Source organism: Bidens hawaiensis, unplaced genomic scaffold, assembly GCF_021521415.1.
Source record: "Bidens hawaiensis isolate Kalapana, Puna unplaced genomic scaffold, B.hawaiensis_p1.1 tig00053916_1, whole genome shotgun sequence".
Lineage (NCBI taxonomy): Eukaryota > Viridiplantae > Streptophyta > Magnoliopsida > Asterales > Asteraceae > Bidens > Bidens hawaiensis.
The window spans coordinates 31,086-54,047 of record NW_027499698.1 but is presented as its reverse complement, the minus strand read 5'-3'; positions in this window follow the sequence as shown (position 1 = coordinate 54,047).

Below are 22,962 nucleotides of genomic sequence, written 5' to 3'. Positions count from 1 at the left end.
TATGACTGGATAAAGTTGAAGCCACACATGTGTATCATTGTGATAAACCTTCACATGATCCACCCTTTGATGATTTTTTTTTAAATAGGTACATTTCTCTACTTTATTTGTGATTTTCAGTAATACCTAAGCTTTATGCTAAATAGCAAATTAGTTAACCACTATAACATAAAAACATTAGATAATTAATATACTTGCTACGGAAAAAATCGGTCACAAATTTGCCACGGATCAGATATACATATATCAAACAAATTAATTAAAGTAATACGCATATATTCAAGATTCTGGAAAGAATTAATCATATTACCTTGAATATTAGACCATATGTAGTGGTCGTTAGCTTCACGCACTTCATAAAATGCAATCATCAAACACCATTACAACTATGTTAATGAGGCGTCATAAGGGAAAGAGCGCTAGGGCATTGGTGGCGTTAAAGGCTTTTCTTGTGGGGCCAAGTTCTTTTCCAGCCAATCACAACCAGATGAAAATCATTACAACTTGTGTGCCAGATGAAAATCGGTCACAAAACACCATTACAACTTGTGTGCCAGATGAAAATCATGACAAAACATGATGTATATGACTGGATAAAGTTGAAGCCACACATGTGTATCATTGTGATAAACCTTCACATGATCCACCCTTTGATGATTTTTTTTAAATAGGTACATTTCTCTACTTTATTTGTGATTTTCAGTAATACCTAAGCTTTATGCTAAATAGCAAATTAGTTAACCACTATAACATAAAAACATTAGATAATTAATATACTTGCTACGGAAAAAATCGGTCACAAATTTGCCACGGATCACATATACATATATCAAACAAATTAATTAAAGTAATACGCATATATTCAAGATTCTGGAAAGAATTAATCATATTACATTGAATATTAGACCATATGTAGTGGTCGTTAGCTTCACGCACTTCATAAAATGCAATCATCAAACACCATTACAACTATGTTAATGAGGCGTCATAAGGGAAAGAGCGCTAGGGCATTGGTGGCGTTAAAGGCTTTTCTTGTGGGGCCAAGTTCTTTTCCAGCCAATCACAACCTCCTATTAATGTTTTATATATAAAAAAAGATTAAAAAAAATATTTTTTTTGCAGTTAAGCGGTTACACAAGTTGATGTTTTAGTTAGTGCCCCTGTCTACATGTTAATGATGTGAAAACACTTTTTGTTAGTTAAAATTGTTCACTACATATTGTTAGGACTGATATTTTCTCTACTGAGGATATATTATCCTTGAAGATATGTCTGTGGATCAGTTATCCTCCTGAAGAGCTCCAGAACCATGTCAAAGATCAAGGATCCTCAGAGGTTAGTATTATTAACAATTGTTTCACGTGTGTAGGTTATTGTTCAACAGAAGTAACGGCTTTATGACTTGGTCTACCTAAAATTTCGCTAATGGAAGCTCCCAGCACTTGGTCAATGAACGTTGGAAGAGTGGTGGAATAGTGGCGGATAGTTAGGACTTTTAGTTATATGTATTTTCTTTATAAACATCGAGATATGATCGATTAAAAATCACTTGTATTCACACACACTTAGAGCAGAACTTATAATTCTCTCTATACACTAGCATTCTATTGTTACATCAATCACAATCTCCAAACATTTGTAACCTTTTTTGTGATTAATAAAGTGGTGATCGACAAGTTGTCATCATCCGGGGTTTTTTTTTCTTTTGATCTGAACAAGATCAAAGGTTTTTTCCTCGCAACAAATCTTGGTGTTCATTCCATTTTCCTTCATATAATCATTGTTATTACCATAGCACTATACCTCACATTTACGGATTTGGATACATTATTCTAACAGATTTTTATCCAAAACAATTTGGCACCCACCATAGGGCAATTGGTGCTATAATCCATATCATTCACATCAATTTTCGATTTTTTCATTACCCATATTAGTATTAATGGCCTCTCAATCAACCTTTGCTTCAACAACCATGCCGTCATCAGTTCTTCTATCATCAAGGACTTTGCCACCGATGCCTCCGCCAATCACGGGAGCACCACGGACTTCTGCTGCTGGAAGCAAGACGCAACTACCAGTCTTCCAGAGCTCGAAAACCGCTGCTGCTGCGCCGGTGGTTAATACTAACAGTGATGTTTCATCTATGTTTTCGCAGGTACAAGCATACATGGAGCAGCAGAACAAGACCAACCAGAGGATCCTTCGTGAGATAGAAGATCTCAAGAAGACTAAGAGGCCAGTGGAGGATCACACTACCTTGATGCCTAGGATGCTGGATTTCACCAGTCCAGGATCCCTGGCTCAATACTCGCAAGGATCATTTATCCTTCAACAGGGGTCAATGGGTCAACCGACTCAAGGATCCTCGTTGTTTCAGCAAGGATCATCTATCATTCAACAGGGGTCCATGGGTCAAATGACTCAAGGATCCTCGTTGTTTCAGCCAGGATCATCTGTCATTCAACAAGGATCCATGAGACAGCAAACTCAAGGATCCTCCAACTTCCAACAAGGATCATCCATTCTTCAACCAAGATCCTCTGGGGCATATCACCAAGGATCCTATAATTCCCAACCTCAAGGATCCTTCTTTTAGAATCAAAGATCCTTAGGAATTCAACATCAACGATCTTCCGAGGTTCATGAAGGAGATTTCATCGCCATGAAAACTATAGCGTCGGGTGGTCCAACTCCTATAGCAGATACTTCCTACCTCAGCCAATCCTCTGGGATGCCAACGTTCTCACAACCAAGAGGTAACTTGTATGATCCTATATCCTTAGACGCTAACCATGGTTCAATGCAGGATGCAGGTATCAACCAAGCTATGGCCAAGGAACTACAAAAGCTTAAGGATATGATATCCAGTGTTCCCGGGGTGATACATCCTATTCTCGAGATACCGGAGGGAAGCCACAAGTTATCCAGATTTGCTCCACCAATCCGTGATGCTGAAATCCCTAAGCGTTTCCAGACCCCCAACATGAAGACTTACGATGGGACCACTGATCCTGAGGAACATGTGGCACAATACAGAGAAAGAATGGAAATTAATCCTATTCCAGAGAGACTCAAGGAAGCCTGTCTATGCCAGGGCTTCGGATCCACACTGACTGGATCAACGTTAAAATGGCTGCTAAGTCTTCCTCCCTTTTCAGTTACTTCTTTTTCACACCTAGTTAACTTGTTCAACAGTCAATTTTCCTGTAGCAGGAAATTTGAGAAGTTAACTAGTGATTTTTACCGAGTTATCCAACCAAGTGATGAATCCCTTAGGGATTTGTTACGAGGTTCGGTATGGAAGCTCTGGAAATCCCTAATCTTGATATGGCTACTGCTGTTGAAGCATTCAAGATGGGACTTCAGAAGGGCTCCCCCTTTTATGATGATCTTGTGATGACTCCATGCAGGACCTTAGATGAAGTTAGGAATAGGGCGTTAAGATTCATCCAGTTAGAAGATGACAAACGGATCAAGGATCGTCTTGGGGGACAAACGAAACAAGAATCTCCCGACAAGAAACAAGGATACGCGTACAGGAACAACAACTCAAAGCCCTACTCCAAGTTCAACAATCAAAATGTCAGAGCTGTTGAGGAAGGAGACGATGATGAAGATTACCCGAGCATTTCATAATATTACTTCTCCGTAGACACCCATGGCTTGATTTTTTCCATGAAGGATCTAGGGGAGAAAACAAGATGGCCCCGAAAGAACGAGAAGCCAACATTCAAAGATAAATCCAAATGGTGCGCTTTCCATGAGGATTTTGGCCACATGACGGACGATTGCATTGGTTTAAGGAGGGAAATTGGATACCTCCTGAGTAAGGGCCACTTCAAAGAACTTTTGGGTAGAAAAAAGTCCAAGATCCAGGATCCTGAATATCTACCGCAAAAGGCAACACCACCACCGCCAGATGCGCATGTGATTAACTTCATCTCCAGGGGCATGGATTTATTTCAAAGTTCCTCTCCTGCAGCCAAGGCCTTCGTTGAAGACGGCGGGAAAGAACCAATAATTCCTACTACTCGAATAACTGATAAGAGAATCTTCTTCGATTCGAGTATCCAGGATCCTCACCAGGATGAACTGGATGCTTTAATGGTCAATTTCATCTCTGGAGGATCGAACATATGTGGAACTTCCTTCTCCGTAGCAAAAAGGCTCGCCAAAGAGATCAAGTTGGATAACGGAAACCCACCAATAGTATCTACCACGTTGACGACAGACAAAAGGATCTTCTTCGATGAGGAAGACAAAATAAACATCCAGGATCCTCATCATGACGGTTTGATTATTACTTTATTTATCGCTAACCATTATATACGCATGATCCTAGTTGACGGTGGGAGCTCCGTCAACATCATCCAACATGATGTCCTTAAGAAGATGAACATACCAGATTCGAAGATCATCCCTAGAACATCAGTGCTAGTCGGTTTCAGTGGAGAAACCAAGAAGACATTGGGGGACATCAACCTCCCAATTTATATTGAAGGATTAAATTCATATAAAAAATTTTGTGTTATTTGTTTCAGTCAAAAATTAGCAAAGCAACTTTTGATCAAATTAGTGCGTGAGGTGGAGTGCTTGATGATAAAGAAATTGAACACAACGATGTGATTACGAGAGAAAAAACCCTTGATTATAATAATCTTACTTCGGTCAAAAATTAACAACGTAATCTTTGGTCGAATTGCTTCGGTCAAAGATTAAGAACGTAATCTTTGGTCGGATTCGTATATGATTATGATAATATCCGGCACAAAAAACCTCCGTACGGTGAAAACTATCACCGTCAAGTTTATTAATAATGAAAATAGGTGATTACAAGTGATGGAGCTGATAAGTGATCGTAAACTAAGTGTTACAGTGTATGCTATGAGCTAGGTAAGTGAAGGTGTGTGTTCTAATGATATTATCAGCTCGTATATATAAGAAAAGATTACAACTGTTATCCCGAAATAACCGGAAACCCTAGACTACTTCTTCCATCTTCCGTTAGTTGCCCACGTTTGAATTGACGAAGTCCAGATAATATCCGTTGCAATCCACGTTCTTATAAACATATTTACCACGTGTTCTTATCTGCAAAACAAACAAGAATAATATAGGAGAATTGAATTAGTCAACGTACCTTCCTCAGAATAGTAGCTCAAGTCGTTATCCTTAAATTAGGCTCAATTCCGAGGATAAAAATCCGCACCCAACATTATTAATAACCTTTCTTGTTGCAATGCTATTCTAGGTAGACCCTGGCTGCATGGAATGAAGGCGGTGGCCTCAACTTACCACCAATGCATCAAACTACCTACTCCATGGGGGGTTGTGAATATAGTTGGTGATCAGGCGGAGGCCAAAAACTATTATTCTTCATCGATGAAGCCGACAGCCAAGCAAACTATAGCATAACAACCACAGCAACATCCTAGGGACGTACTGGAAGCTCGGGAGAAAGACGTTAAAGAAGTATCCTTGGACCCCGAGGATCCAGATGTAAAGGTGTTCCTAGGATCCAGTATCCCTATCAAAATCGAGGAGGATATGATATCCTTTTCGAAGCGAAGAAAATCCACTTTTGCTTTCAAACATTCAGACATGACAGGTATCTTTAAGGAGGTAATTACTCATAAACTAGGCCTTGATTTATCTATTAAACCCATTCATCAGAAGCGAAGGAAATTCGCTCCTGAGAGGAACGCGATCATACAAGAGAAAGTTGAAAAACTTCTTAAGGCCGGTATGATCAGAGAGGTTAAGTATCCTCGATGGTTAGTTAATGTGGTTGTTGTTTCTAAAAAGAATGGAAAGTGGAGGGTGTGTGTCGATTTTACTGATTTAAACAAGGCATGCCCCAAGGATCCTTTCCTGTTACCACACATAGATTCCATGGTGGATGCAATGGTAGAACATGAAATGCTTACCTTTATGGATGCTTCCTTTGGATTTCAACAAATTCAGATGGAGCCAACTGATCAAGAGGATACAACGTTCATGACTCCTACCGGCATATACTGTTATATTGCTATGCTTTTTGGACTAAGAAATGCAGGGGAAACATATCAAAGACTGGTCAATATGATGTTCAAGGATCAGTTGGGCAAAACCATGAAAGTCTACATAGATGACATGGTGGTGAAATCAAAGAAATCTGAGGATCATCTTAGAGATCTTGAAGAAGCGTTCAACATCCTTGATCAGTACGCTATGAAACTAAATCCATCGAAATGCCATTTTGGTGTTAAGGCTGGAAAGTTACTAGGATACATGGTCACCAAGAGGGGGATAGAGGCGAGCTCGGAGCAGATAGAAGCCGTTATCAACCTGAAGTCTCCTGTGAATGCTAAAGATGTCTAAAGGTTAACAGGAAGAATAGTAGCGCTCAATAGGTTCATTTCCAGATCCTCCGAGAAATGCAAGGATTTCTACGACATTCTAAGAAATAATAAGAAGTTTGAATGGACGGAGAGGCATGAGGCTGCTCTAAGAGCCTTAAAGAATTACTTATCCTCGGCTCCAGCTCTGATGAAGCCTGTGGATGGAGAATCCATATATCTCTACCTAGCCGTGTCAGGTAATGCTGTAAGCGCTGTCCTTGTGAAGGATCATGAAGGTGAACGGCACCCCGTCTATTATGTAAGTAAGAGTCTCTTAGATGCAGAAGCTAGGTATTCTCATTTAGAAAAGTTAATTCTTGCACTTATTATGGCTTCTACTAAATTGAGACATTACTTTGAGACTCATACTATTATTTTGAGAACTAATTATCCTGTTAATAATGTCCTTAGAAAATCAGAATTTTCAGGAAGGATGGCCAAGTGGGCTGTGAAACTGAGTGCATATGATATTCAGTACGAGCCAAGAACATCCATCAAATCACAAGCACTCGCGGAGTTTGTGGCTGATTTCAGTAGCGACATGCAGAAAGAAGCTGACTTGGAGGTACAACAACTAGAAGAAACCAAGGATCCTTGGATACTCTTCACTGATGGAGCTTCCAATGTAAGAGGAGTAGGATTAGGTATCCTACTAAAATTGCCACAGGGGGACATACTACCCCAGTCCATAGCCTGTGAATTCCAAGCAACGAACAATGAAGCAGAGTATGAAGCTCTGATCGCAGGTTTGCAACTAGCTAAAAGCATGAGGATCAAGTATCTTCAAGTATATATAGACTCTTTATTAATAGCTAACCACTTTAATGGCTCATATGCTGTTAAAGGTGAGAAATTAATCAAATATCTAGATGTTGCAAAGGAATTAGCAAAATCCTTCGAATTGTTTAGTATTATACAGGTACCTAGGGAAGAAAACGCTGGGGCAGATGCCTTGGCAAATTTAACCTCATCTTTGAAGATTCCTGAAGACATGAAGATTCCAATCATTCACATTCTCTCGCCAGCAATTGGAGAACAAGAAGTTGGAGAAATAACGAATGACAAAGAGATCGTACTTTGGGATCCACTATCCTCGAATAATCAAGGATCATGGATCCTCCTAATCAAGAAGTACATTCAAACTGGAGAGATTCCAACCAATGAGAATCCCAAATCCTTCAAACTCAAGGTATCACAATATATTTTATTAAATGATATGCTATACAGGAAATCTCTTGCAGGTCCGTACTTGAGATGCATCGAGGATCATGAGATCCAAGAAGTACTCAAGGACTTCCATGAAGGAGATTGCGGCAACCACACAGGGGAAGAGCACTATTTTCCAGGATACTGAGAATTGGATACTTCTGGCCGATTAAGAATGATGCAGTGGAGTATTCAAGGAAATGTGATGCTTGCCAAAGATATGCAAACATCCTTCATCAGCCAGCAGAACCTATGTATCCTATATCCTCTTCATGGCATTTCATGAAATGGGGTATGGATATTGTAGGCAAGCTACCAAAGGCACCGATTGGAAAAGTTTTTATGCTTGCAATGACAGACTATTTCTCCAAATGGATTGAAGCAGAAGCATTCATGCAAGTTCGAGAAAGGGAAGTGATATCTTTTATTAAAAGGAATATTATAACTAGATTTGGTATTCTTTCTGAGATTATTTGTGATAATGGTTCCCAGTTTATCGGGAAGAGAACCACTAACTTTTGTGACAACTGGGGCATAAAGATGATACCCCTACTCCAGTGCATCCTCAAGCTAACGGTCAAGTGGAGTCTAGCAACAAGATAATCATCAACAACTTAAAGAAGAAGCTAGGATCCAAAAAAGGAAAGTGGGCTGAAGAGCTACCTTATGTTCTTTAGGCTAACATGACAACACCCAAGAATGCAACAGGCCAAACACCCTTCTCATTGGTGTTTGGATCAGAAGCAGTTATCCCTACAGAAATGGTGGTTCCTACAGCCAGAACAAGCATCCTTGATCCTGAGGCCAATGAAGAAATCCTTCTTGAAGACTTGGATACTGTTGAAGAACTCAGAGACCTGACCAAGATCAGAATGGCAGCGTATCAACAAAGGGTAGCTGGGGCATACAACAAAAATATTAGGATCAGAAGATTTCAAGAAGGATATTTAGTTTTGAGGAAAGCCTTCCAAAACACGACCAATCCGGCTGATGGGAAGTTAGCGCCCAAGTGGAAAGGTCCTTATCTGATCGAGTCGGAGGCAGGAAAGGGGGCATATCATTTGCTCACCATGGATGACAACAGGTTACCAAGGGCATGGAATGCTATCCACCTCAAGAAGTACTTCTTCTGATTAGGATCAAGTATCCTTTGAGGATCCACTATCCTTAGAGGATCAAGGATCCCCAAAATCGGTAATATCCATCTGATCATTTATCCTTTTCAATTTATTATTTTTATTTAAGGATAATATGTTCTTAACGATGTATTTTTTCCAAGTTTTAAGTAATTATGCAAGGTTCTAATAATATGTTTGATGATCAAGAGGTTGGCCATCTCTCCTTCACCTTTAAGGTACTTTACTATGATCCTTGGCCTAGCCCACGATTGGATATGACCCCCGATGGTCATATCCACTAAGGTTTAAAGGTTTTCACCTTTCTTATGAATTAGAGTTTCTACACTCTCGCCTATAGCGCACGCTATCCAACGTGTAGTCCGGGGCAGCGGGACCAGTACATGCTTAGTGACTGACAATTTCGTTGTTTTCGGCTATATGGAGGATCCTACGATTTATGGTAGAAGTACCATACCACCGGTTTATAACGTTTTCACATTATCTTACGTTTGGGCTAAATCCCGGTTTGGGCGAGTCCCCATTTAACATCCGTATTTGGGCTTGTCCCAGTTTTGGGCTTGTCCCCAGTTGCACGGGCTTGTCCCCAGTTTATTATTCGGGCTTGTCCCCAGTTTAATGGGTGTATTCCCAGTTAACGTTATAAGTTCTTTGCAACAGATTTTCTAATTCCATAATGAAGACAAAGTCCTATGGATTCATAATCCTTAGATTATTTCTTCAAGGATCATCAAAGGTTCTATACTTGTGGTAACTTAGGTCTACCTAGACCTTATGGTATGGTTTCTATTAATAAATTTATATTGTCTTAGCTGGAATAATTTTAATCGTTTTAGAATTTTTCCTTTAAGGATATTCTTTTATAAAAATCTTTTATCAATTTTTAAGGATACTATATCCTATAGTTTGTTCTTTAAGAATATTTTATTCTAAGTATTTTTCATAAGGATATGCTATCTTAAATTTTTTTTACTCAAGATTATTCCTCAAAACTTTCGATAAAGCTAAAGCTATATATAACAAACTTTCAAAATGATAAATAACAAACAGATAGTTAAAAGCTTAATATTATTAAACATAAGTCGCATGGACTTATCAAAATCTTTAACCCGGATTTCACCATACTAAAGATGGACCATCCGCCCGGGTTAAACAGGTGTTACTAATTGTTCTTAAGTACAGGAAAATAAAAGTCAGAGGCACCAAAGGCTTCATCCCCACAAACAGAGGATCCATTCACCTTCGGTACCCCTGAAAATTGTCTTGAGGATCAGTGATCCTTAAACCCTACTTACTATTGTTTATTACAAACCAGATTATCCTTAAAAACATCAACATAAAAAAAAGTGGGCTCGGGCCTTGTCTTTTATATCCTTCATCGCCCACTTAAGTTGCGTCTTCACCCTCTGCAGCACCTGCTCCTTCACCACCTTCAATCACATCTTTAACCCCGCTCGTTCTAGCAACATCCTCCTCAGCCATCTCAGTATCCTCATCACCGCCAAGAGCCGCCAAGGTAGCCTTCCATTTCTGCACGTTCCAGGTTGCCTTATCAAAAGCAGGATCACCGGCCTCCGTCGCCATCTTAATCCTCGCTTGAAGCACTGACCTGGCTGCCCACATCTTGGCCTCATCCGTTGCTTGCTTGACTTCCTCTTGGCGCTGGGTTTCTGCCGTGGATACCTGATCCTCGAGCTGCCTTTTGAGCTGGGCTAAAGCCTTGTCCTTGTTAACCATTGCATTCCCTAACGCAGATAGCTTGTCACTCATCTGGCCTACAACCTTTTCGTAATTCTCTTTGAAGGCATTCATAGCCCGAAATCAACAATGTAATCAGGATTAGAAGAATATTGGATCCTTAAATTCAAAATATCAGGATACAGGATACTTACAGAGAGGACTGTATCATAATGGGTTTCAGGATCAGAGGATTTCTTTCTTTTAGAAGCCGCGGACTTAGCTCTAGTTGTTGCAGTCTTGGGCTCGGAACTGGTGGCTGTCTTCAGGATTTCTTTCTTGATGTCTTGAGGAGTGGGCATGCTGTCGATATCTTACAGAGAGAACTTGCTAGAGGACTTTTGAGACTTCTTAGCACCTACATAAATCCGGTTAACAGATAAGTACTCTATACAGTATTATTTACTTAGAAATTATTTTCAATAAACTTACTTGATACATTTGAATCCGAGGAGATCTCGCAAAAAGCTTCGATGAATTGGGCTTGAAATATTCTAACTTCGGTATCCAGTGCTAGGACTCGTTTTGTTTTTTCCTCTGTGCCAGGTAATTTCGCCAAGGAAGCAAAGTTCTCAACTGCAAACAAAAAAGAAGATTCAGAGTTAAAATTAAACATCAAGGATCCTAGTCTTTTTAAGGATCCAGGATCCCTACCCTTTCTAACCCATTTTAAAGAAAGGTCATTCCCTCCGGGTATGGAGTCACGTTTTACGAAGAAAAACTGATTCCTCCAGAAGGAATCGTTTAAAGTGACTTTCAAAATTGGATGGGGCTGTCGAGGCTTGGATTTCAAGATGAATCGGGCAGGACCGTAGGTGGCAAAGGTGTAAAGATGGGACAGTTCTTGATGGCCGAAGTCGATTTTCTCATCCTCAATAATCCTTTCTATGGCTGAGAACCCTCCATACCATAGGCATAGCCTGTATGTAAGATATGCCAGTGGAATCGAAGAAACTTTGAGTGAAAGGGGGAAACGGATAACTGTAGCCAATAAGGAATGGGCAAGCTGGAAAACACAGCCAGGTTTTTGAGTATACATCGTAGCGGATACTAGATTCGTACGGACGGAATAGGGTTTTCGGTGGAAACTAAATAAGCTTTGAGAAGAGATAGGAGGCATCACAGGTCCATGAGTGATGTCCATCTAAGCTTTATGCCGAACTGAACCTAATTCATATCACTAATGCAATGAAAATCATGCTAAGTTTGTTATACCTGCCATCAACCTGTCTCTTTATGTCATAATAACGCTGAACATGAATCCTTGTGACAACACCTTAAACAATATAATTCCATGTTCGGATCTTTTCATAAAGGCGGCATTTTTATCAAAAGCTGAAATTTGATCCCAATTTATAGCTAAATTACAAGAAGACCGGGTGATTAAATTTGTTTTATTTGTTGTTTTTAGTTTTATTTTATTTTTACTTTTTGATTACTCTTGTCGAAACAAACGTGTTAAAGAAATCGTTTTGAAGTTTTCAGCTCATGAAATTTGATATTGGTTATTGTGTTGTAGTTGGTTTAGCTGGTATGATCTCATTTCAAGTTTTTTCAAGAAAACTAAAAATTATATAAAAAAATTACAAAAATATGTCTGTCTTATTTTGTTTTATTTAATTGTTTTCAAAATATTTTGGTTGATCTTTCTATCAATGTTGATTGTTCTTTCAAGACTGATTTCTTGCAACGAAAGCATATGAAGTATATGCGATTCAAATTGGATGATGCTATCAAAAAGGGGGAGATGGTAGAGTATTGGATGCAGATGCTGAAGTTGCTGATCATTGAAGTTGCTGATCATGTTCAAGTAAAGATTCTGAAGATCTTGAAAGTATCAGTCTAAAGGCGATATTGTTGGGTCATAAATTGGTTAGAATGACGCATATAAAAGGACAACGACATGATCAAGACTAAAGTGATGTAAACGAAGACGAGTTGAAGAACTATATTGGTGTACTACCGAAATCCCTATGAAATTCAGTTAGGCTGGTCTGAAGTAAAATAAACAAGAACGAAGCTACAAACCAAGGGGAAGATTGTTGGGTCCATATTTGTGGGTTGAGTTTAGTTATGTGTTTATTGGGATGGGCTATGGGTTAGCTATGTAAACCTAGAAATCCAAAGAGTTCTCGGTGGGCTTGTGATTAATATGGGCCTAGGTTTTTGGTTTCCCTATATATAGTTTACATAATGTATAGGGTAGGGGTTGTTCACATTATCAAAGAGTGAGCAGAACTAGCGGATTATTCATTCTTAGTATTTTGTGATTGAGTATTGTAAGTGCTTAAGCACCCGACGTATTCAATAATATACGTGTGTTTTGAAGCAATCGTGTGTTACTTCACTTGTTATTATTCTTGTTCTTGAATCACCGAGTGTTGGTATTCCGCACCAATACTCTTCTGGTTGATATCATATTGTAGTGATCCAGATTCGGGACTTACATGGTCAATGAACGTTGGAAGAGTGGTGGAATAGTGGCGGATAGTTAGGACTTTTAGTTATATGTATTCACACACACTTAGAGCAGAACTTATAATTCTCTCTATACACTAGCATTCTATTGTTACATCGATCACAATCTCTAAACATTTGTAACCTTTTTTGTGATCAACAAAGTGGTGATCGACGAGTTGTCATCACCCGGGGTTTTTTTCTTTTGATCTGAACAAGATCAAAGGGTTTTTCCTCATAACAAATCTTGGTGTTCATCCCATTTTTGTTCATATAATCATTGTTATTACCATACCACTATACCTCACATTTACGAATTTGGATACATTATCCTTAACAGATTTTTATCCAAAACACATATGATCTTATAGAAATTCGGTAGGCTTGTTTTTCTTAGTTATGGCATATTCACAATTGTGGTTTGTCCATTTCAGTATGTCAAATATATAATTAAACTTTGATATATCGTCATCTCTCTTTTTATATTATACAAAAGTGTTATCTAATACCTATATGTGAATCAATTAGTTTATTGTGAACTCTTGATAAAATTGTTGAGGCTAACCAATTGATGTACATAAGGAACTAGGTTATATCTAACACATATGTTGGTCCAACTAAATTAAGTATCTGGTGTTGCCAAGTCGTACGTTTTGTCACTGATAGAAATTCAAGATCTTTTGTGAAACTCACGACATACTATGACAATTAACAACTCCTTACACTCCACTGCAAAACAGAGTGGCCGAGCGCAAGAATGGGCATTGATAAGAACTACACATTGTCTCCTAAAAGTTATGGATGTCCCACAAAACCTTTGGGGAGAAGTATAAGACGCATGGTGTATGTGCTAAATCACACAACAATGAAAGCCCTTGAAAATATTACATTGTATGTAGCATTAGTGGGATGATCTAACTCAAAACATCTAAGTGTTTTTGATTGTATTGTTCATGCCAAACTTCCTATAAAAAAATTAAGAAAACTTGATGACAAAAGTGAATGAACCATTGATGTATTGTAAAATTGATGCAGCGGTAAAATGATAATGAAGATCAAATCACGTTGATTCTACAAATTCCCGTAATGAACTTCCAAAATCCCCCAAATCCCACCCAAAGGTCAGGGAAAATGAAGAGAAAAATATTTATTAATCAAATTCAAGTCTACCTCTTCAGATTACATAAGAAACATATAAATAGACTTTCTAATACAAAATGGGCCCAATAAAGGCCATGGACTAAACACAATCCCAAAAAGAAAAGTGTAAAAGCTGACGAAAAAACATAAAAAGGACCATAACTTTATTTAGAATGGGTTTTTGGGCTTCGGACAAGGGCCAAACCGCCATATGCATTTGCCACAACGTGCTTCTCGTCTCAAGCTTCGATTTGACTGGTAATGGGCTTGAAACGAAGCTTCGTGGGCCAAGTTATGACCGTTTTCGTGGGCCACCTTTGGAAGCACGATCATGGGCCTCCAAATATAACATGACACGTTCTTCAATACTTGGGCCTCCATAAAAAATGCATATGTTTATAATGTAAATTTTTATAGTTTTCAAATAGTTTGTGTCGTTTTTATTGGGATTTCGCATGGTACTTAGTCTTTTGTGTTTCACACGTGTCCATATGGAAAAAGGAAGTGAAAATGAGAAAAAAAAAGAAAATCGAGCTTCTGGGCGTGTTAGGAGGGATTTGGTGATTAAAGAAATAAAAAAAATTCAGAAATATACTTTGTCATGCCACGCGACAGGGTTTGAAGTTTACCCTCGCGTGACACGAGGACACTTACTTATCAACAAAATGTCTAAATTGCCCTTGGAGTCATGGTTTATTACAAAAGGCTACCACCACGCTTATGGGGTTTTTGCGTCATGCGACAGATTTACCTAATCCCCTCGCGCGAAGCGAGAGGCCTTTTTTCAATGAGTTTTGGATTAGAGCCCAAGTTAACTAAATAAAATCCTAATCTCAAATTTTGGATGGGAAGATTATTATTCAGACTTTTTGGACGGACTTGGAGCTGCAAGAGATGATTTTAAAGTGACGGAAGGCTAGGATCAAGGATTCATTGCGAATGATCGTGATTCTTCGGGTGTTAATCATTCAGTTTCTTGTTTGTTTAATTCCTTTTACTTATACTATGTTTATTGAGCTTGAATTGATATATGAGAACTGTTTTGAGATTATTATTCTGAACTACCTAGGTTTTCTATGAATACACATGATTGATTTGTAATATGTTAGTCTTCAGAACTTGATTTGTGGTTGAATGTTTATGCGTATTTAGACAGATTTAATGCATGATTATTATTCCACGTATGCTTTGTTGATGTCGTTCAGTTATTGATGCATGCTAGATTGTTTACAGTATGTCTTCGATTGTTAAATGGTTTGCTAGATGTAGTAACCCATAGGAATAATATTTGTGAGTTGAGTAGGTCTAAGTTTTCAACCAATCTTGATATCTGTGAGGTGAGAGGTTGTTGGTTTGTCTTTAGTGTTAGGTTTCTACAAGTAAAGCCTTTGTAAGAATATTTCCCTAGTTTACTTGTCACCCTTTGCTTATCGAGTCTAATCAGGATTTCATTAGTTACCCCTTGCATTTCTTAGTGTATTGAGACTTTCACGATGTGAGGTAGATTGTCTAGAGGGTTACTTCATCATTAGAGTTGGAAATACAGTTAGGAAATCCACATTATCGGTAGTCTTAACAACTTTAGGAATCTTTTAGGTGACACCTAGAGAAGGGTCGAGGATCCTTATATCATCATTTGAATTTAGCATATTAAGATCCCAGTTCCACAATAGTTCCATTACCGATAGAAAACTTTTCATGTGTAGGATTCTGACCTAGGTGGTGCTTTTTATCATTATCTGATCTCGTCTGTAGTTAGAGTTCGCATATGAGTTCACATTAGTTAAGTACGTAACTATATCGCATTCGGATTAGTAGAATCCCCCCTCTCAAACAATAAAAACAAATAAAATAAGTAGTGTTGGGTGCAGATTTTTATCCTCAGGATTGATCATGATTTAAGGATTTTAACCTATCCTGCCGATGCAAGTATTCTGAGGATTATATTTCGCTAATCCAGCTGTCCTTTATGGTTATGTTTGTTTTGCAGATATAACCACGTGTTTAATGTGCCACTAAGAACGTGGGTTTGCAACGGTTATTTATGAGGCTACATCAACTTGAACGTGAGAGGCAACAGATAGTGGAAGACTTAGTCTAGGGTTTATCCCAGATTTCTTGGAATTTATGTTGTAACTTTTTGTTTATATAACCGAGCTGAATTGATCATTTAGAACACACACTTCACATACTTAGCTACCAACACTCATTGTAACACTTAGTATACGATCGATTATCAGCTCCACCACTTGTAATCACCCTTTTTGTTATTAATAAATAGACGGTGATAGTTTTCACCGTCCGGGGGTTTTTTGTGCCGGAGATCCTCATGATCAAGGGCTTTTTCCCTAAAATCATTGTGTTCACCATATTTTTGATCAAGCACTCTACATCACATACGAATTTGATCACAAAATTACTTTGTTAATTTTTGACTGAAAAAATTTGGCGCCCACTGTGGGGAGAACGGTGCTTTGATCAATATCAACCCTCAAATTAAACCCTACTTTCAACATCCACAACATGTCTTCCCAACCGAACAATGTTTCTTCTTCTGCCGCAGCTTCAGATTCCTCTGTGAGGCCGCCTATGCCTCCTCCTCCTGTTGGTGGTATCCCAAAGAAACCTGACAACATTCAGAAGAAACCTACTACTCCCGTGTTCTCAGGATAGAGGCCGTCTCCGCAGGATCCCATCATGGTGTCCAACAACGACCTTCTGTCTATGTATAGACGGTTACAGGAACAGATGGATCGCCAGAAAAAGACCAACCAGATGCTCGTGAGGGAATTAGAAGATATCAGAAAAGCCAAGAAGCCGGTGGAAGAATTCACACCACTAGTCCCGAGATCTCTGGATTTCACTCCTCCAGGATCTTCAGGATTGGTGCGTCCGGAGTCGACCATGGCATACAACTCTGGATCCTCATCTTTCCAGCACTCAGGATCTGCAAGATTGCACTCATATGGATCCCAAGGGTACTCGCATGCACCTTCCGCTGGGTCGTTTCAACATGCAGGATCCTCAATATTATCGCAACAGGGAGGATCCTCAGGATTGTTTCAACAGTCCAGATCCTCAAGATTGTTCCATCAGACGGGATCCTCAGATCCTTATCAGTAGGCGGTATCCTCAGGATTTCAGCAACATGCAGGATCCTTAGGAGTACCTTCACCAGGGCTCCCTAATCCTCAGCAACCATTTCCTCAGACGCAGCAGTTCATAGGATCCTCTGAGGTGCACCAGGGAGACTTTATCCCGATGTAGGCTAACACTTCGACCACTCCATTTGCTACTCCTGGAAATACTATGTTTGTGAATGCAAGCTACAACACCCAGACTGCTCCTCATAATATTAATCTGGGTAACACTTTCAATACAATTCCCTTTATTGCTAATCAAGGATTTTTGCAGGATGCAGGCATAAGTTCAAGTTTAGTCCAGTAATTACAGAAGCATAAGGACATGATCTCAAATGTCCCTGGTGTAATCCATCCCATAACTGAAGTTCCCACTGATAGTAAAAGAATATCCCGATGTGCCTTCAATTAGTGATGTACAGATCCCAAAACGGTTTCAAACCCCAAATATGAAACTGTATGACGGCTCAACGGATCCTGAGGAACATATTGCACAATATATGAAGCGTATGGAGATCAACCCAATCCCTATGGAAATCAAGGAAGCATGTCTTTGAAAGGGATTTGGGTCTACCTTGACTGGAGCAGCCATGAAATGGCTACTTAGTATTCCTCCTAACACCATCACCTCCTTTTCTCATTTAGTTAACTTGTTCAATAACTAGTTTTTTTGCAGTAGAACATTTGAGAAGATGACAGGTGATCTTTATAGGGTTACCTAGAATCGCTGGGTAACAAGGAGTCGCTGGAGATTCCAAATCTAAATCCTGCTTCGGCAGTGGAAGCTCTTAAGTTGGGGTTAGAGAAAGACTCCTCTTTCTATGATGATCTTTTTATGACTCCGTGCAGGTCTCTAGATGAAGCAAGAAGCAGAGGTCTGAGGTTTATCAGGATAGAGGATGATAAGAAAAACCATAATAAGATCGATATCCCGAAATATGATCAGACGAACATGAAAGCAGAATCCCCGGGAAAATCATATCGGTCAAAACCTTACTACAAGCCTGACAACCCCAGGATTAATACAGTAGACGATGAAGATGATGAAGAGTATCCTAAGATCTCTAAATATTGTTTTTCTGTTGATATTGGTGGATTAATGTGTGCCATGCAGGGCTTAGGTGAAGAAGCCAGGTGACCAAAGAAAATGGAGAAACGAGGAGCCTGGAAAGACAAGTCAAAATGGTGTGCCTTCCACGAGGATTTTGGGCACTTGAATGATGATTGCACTGCACTCAGAAGGGAGATTAGCTATCTTCTCAGCAAGGGCCATTTGAAAGAGATACTTGTCCGGAAGAAGGGAAAAGAACAAAATCCTGAAAAGGTTCCCGAAGAAGGCGACTCCTCCACCAACAAATGAAAAAACAATCCTGTTCATATCCGGAGGATCTGACATCTGTGGAACCTCTTATTCTGCTGCGAAAAGAAATGCTGATCAAAGAAAGTTAGAAGTGGTTGATAGACCAACAAAGACATCCATTCTCACTCAAGCAAATACCATATCCTTTGATGTAAGCGATAAAGTCAATATTCAGGATCCTCACCATGATAGTTTGGTAATAACATTATATGTGGCTAACCATTATGTGCACAAGATCCTCATTGATGGTGGGAGCTCTGTCAACATTATTCAACTAGATGTGCTGAAAAAGATGAATATTATTGAGGATGAGATTATCCCCAGGTCCTCAGTATTGGTTGGATTTAGTGGAGAGACTAAGAACACTATTGGGGATATCAAGATCCCAGTATATGTTGAAGGGGTAAAACAAAATGCAAAAATTTTATGTTATTGACTGTTTGTCTTGTTGCAATATCATATTAGGCAAGCCCTGGATACACGACATGGTGGCAATCCCCTCCACTTATCACCAATGTGTTAAACTCCCAAGTCCGTGGGGAGTTATCAAGGTCATCAGTGATCAACAAGATGCAAAGAATTGCTATACCTCTTCTATGAAGTGTACTGCCAAATCCCAGCAGGCGTAACAATTATAGAAGCCAGCACGAGACATAATGGAGGCAAGGGAACAAGAACTTATAGAAATACTTCCTTATCCCGAGGATCTTGAAGTCAAAGTGCTGATAGGAACAAGTATTCCTGAGGATATTAAGTCAAAGTTGCTCGATTTCCTCAAGTCAATACTGTCAACATTTGCATGGAAACATGAAGATATGACATGTTTTTCCAAAAATATTATAACACATAAACTTGGAATTGATAATTCTTTCAGGCCAATCCATCAAAAGAGAAGAAAGTTTGCAGCTGAGAGAAACATAATCATCCAAGAAGAAGTTGAAAGACTCTTGAAGGAAAATATGATAAGGGAAGTTCAATATCCCCGATAGTTAGTGTTAGGGCCTAAATTTTATAGTCGGGTCTGTGGTCAGCTCAGGATCCTAAATATGCTCGGGATCCCGAATATGTTCAGGATTCTCAGATAAGTTTAGTATCCTGAGTATTAATACTAATAAATAGATATTTCTCTCTTGGTGTTGATTTATAATTGCAGATATTGATTGTTGATTTACTCCATGCGAAATACACGGTTGTTGGTTACATAAAACGTGTGGAATGAGTTATAACCGCTAGGATTAAGGGCCAAGTAATGGTTAATGGTTAAATATTGACTATTATACTGAAATCTCGCACTTATAGTTAATATTAGCACGTGTGGGACCACGTTTGGCGAGTAACTCCCAAAAGAATCAGTCAAAGACGTGGGATGAACATTGATGAACGAGGATAGACTCAAAAGAAGAGTGCCCCAACGGCTATATTGGAAGACTCTTTCAGTTCCGGGATACTCGGAGAATTAGTCTAGGGTTTCCGGATTATTCGGGATTTCAGTTGTAACATTTTCTTATTTAAACGAGCTGATAGATACGTTTAGAACACACTCTCATGACTTAGCTACTAGCAATCACTGTAAACACTTAAGCAGTCGATATTTTATCAGCTCCACCACTTGTAACTACCTTTTTGTTATTAATAAAAGTGACGGTGATAGTTTTCACCGTCCGGGGATTTTTTATGCCGGAGATTATCATAATCAAGGGTTTTTTCCCTCGTAATCACATCTCCGTGTTCAATTGCTTTATCATCAAGCACTCCACCTCACGCACTAATTTGATTAAAAGTTACGTTGTTAATTTTTGACCGAAACAATTTGACGCCCACCGTGGGGCAAACGGTGCTTTGATCATTATTCACTCTCAAACTAAACCCTACTCTCAATATCCACAACATGTCTTCCCTACCAAAGATTGTTTCCTCTTCTGCCGCAGCTTCAGATTCCTCTGCGAGGCCGCCTATGCCTCCCCTTCCTGCTGGTGGTATCCGGAAGAAATCTGACAACGTTCAGAAGAAACCTGCTACTCCTGTGTTCTCAGGTTCGAGGCCATCTCCCCAGGATCCCGTCATGGTTTCCAACAAAGATCTTCTGTGTTTGTACAGACGGTTACAAGAACAGATGGATCGCCAGAACAAGACCAACCAGATGCTCGTAAGGGAACGGGAAGATTTCAAGAAAGCCAAGAAGTCGGCGGAAGAATTCACACCACTAGTCCCGAGATCTCTGGATTCCACTCCTCAAGGATCTTCAGGATTGGTGCATCCAGAGCCGGCCATGGCGTACAACTCTGGATCCTCGTCTTTCCAGCATTTGGGGTCTGCGGGATTGCACTTATCTGGATCTCAAGGATACCCGTATGCGTCCTCTGCTGGGCCTCTTCAACATGCAGGGTCCTCAGGATTGTCACAGCTGGGAGGACCTTCCGGATTATTCCAACAGTCTGGATCCTCATGATTATTTCAACAGTCTGGATCCTCATGATTATTCCATCAGACGGGGTCCTTAGCTCCTTATCAACAAGCGGTATCCTCAGGATTATCGCAAGGGTCTAGATCCTCAAGATTGTTCTATCAGGCAAGATCCACAGGTCCTTGTCAACAGGCGGTATCCTCGGGATTAGCTCAAGCTCAGCAGCTCTCAGGATCCTCTGATGTGCACCAGGGAGACTTTATCCGATGCAGGCTAACACTCCAACTACTCCGTTTACCACCCCTGGAAATACTATGTTTGGGAATACAAACTACAACGCCCAGACTGTTCGTCAGAATATTAATCAGGGCAACTCTTTCAATACAATTCCATTTAATGCTAATCAAGGATTTTTGCAGGATGCAGGCATCAGTTCAAGTTTAGCCCGAGAATTACAGAAGCTTAAGGACATGAATTGTCCCCGGCGTAATCCATCCCATAGCTGAAGTTCCCACTGATAGTCATAGAATATCCCAATTTTTGCCATCGATTAGCGACGTACAGATCCCAAAACGGTTTCAAACCCCAAATATGAAGCTATATGATGGTTCGACAGATCTTGAGGAACACGTCGCACAATATAGAGAACGTATGGAGATCAACCCAATCCCTATGGAAATCAAGGAAGCATGTCTTTGCAAAGGGTTTGGGTCTACCTTGACCGGAGCAGCCATGAAATGGCTACTGAGTATTCCTCCTAACACTATCACTTCTTTTTCTCATTTAGTTAACATGTTTAATAACCAGTTTTCTTGCAGTGGAACTTTTGAGAAAATGACAGGTGATCTTTATAGGGTTACCCAAAATCCTAGGGAATCCTTGAGAGATTTTATAACCAGGTTTAGTAAGGAGTCGCTGGAGATTCCAAATCTAAACTCAGCTTCAGCAGTGGAAGCTCTCAAGTTGGGGTTAGAAAAAGGCTCCTCTTTCTATGATGATCTTGTTATGACTCAATGCAGGTCATTAGATGAAGCAAGAAGCAGAGCTCTGAGGTTTATCAGGCTAGAAGACGACAAGAAAAGCTTTAAAAAGGTCGATACCCCGAAGTATGATCAGACAAAAAGGAAAGCCGAATCCACGGGAAAATCATATCGATCAAAGCCTTACTATAAGCCTGATAACCCCAAGATTAATGCAGTAGATGATGAAGACTATCCTAAGGTCTCTGAATGTTGTTTTTCTGTTGATATTGGTGGATTAATGTGTGACATGCAGGATTTAGGTGAGAAAGCCAGGTGGCCAAGGAAAATGGAAAAACCAGGAGCCTGGAAAGACAAATCAAAATGGTGTGCCTTGCACGAAGACTTTGGGCACTTGACTGATGATTGCATCGCACTCAGAAGAGAGATCAGCTACCTTCTCAGCAAGGGACACTTGAAAGAGCTACTTGGTAAGAAGAAGGGAAGAGAGCAGGATCCCGAGAAAGTTCCTGAAACGCCAACTCCTCCACCAATGGATGCAAAAACAATCATGTTCATATTTGGAGGATCTGACATCTGTGGAACCTCTTATTTTGCTGCAAAAAGAAATGCTGACCAAAGAAAGTTAGAGGTGGCTGACAGACCAACAAAGACATCCGTTCTCACTCAAGAGAGGATCATATCCTTCGATGAAAGTGATGGAGTCGATGTTCAGGATCCTCACCATGATAGTTTTGTAATAACTTTATATGTGGCTAACCATTATGTACGCAGGATCCTCATAGATGGCGGAAGCTGTGTCAACATTATTCAATTAGACGTGCTGAATAAGATGAATATTCCTGAAGATGAGATTGTCCCCAGTTCCTCAGCATTGGTTGATTCAGTGGAGAGACTAAGAATACTGTTGGGGAGATCAAACTCCCAGTATATGTCAAATGGGTAAATAAAATGCAAAAATTTTGTGTTATTGACTGTTTGTCTTGTTGCAATATTATATTAGGCATGCCCTGGATACA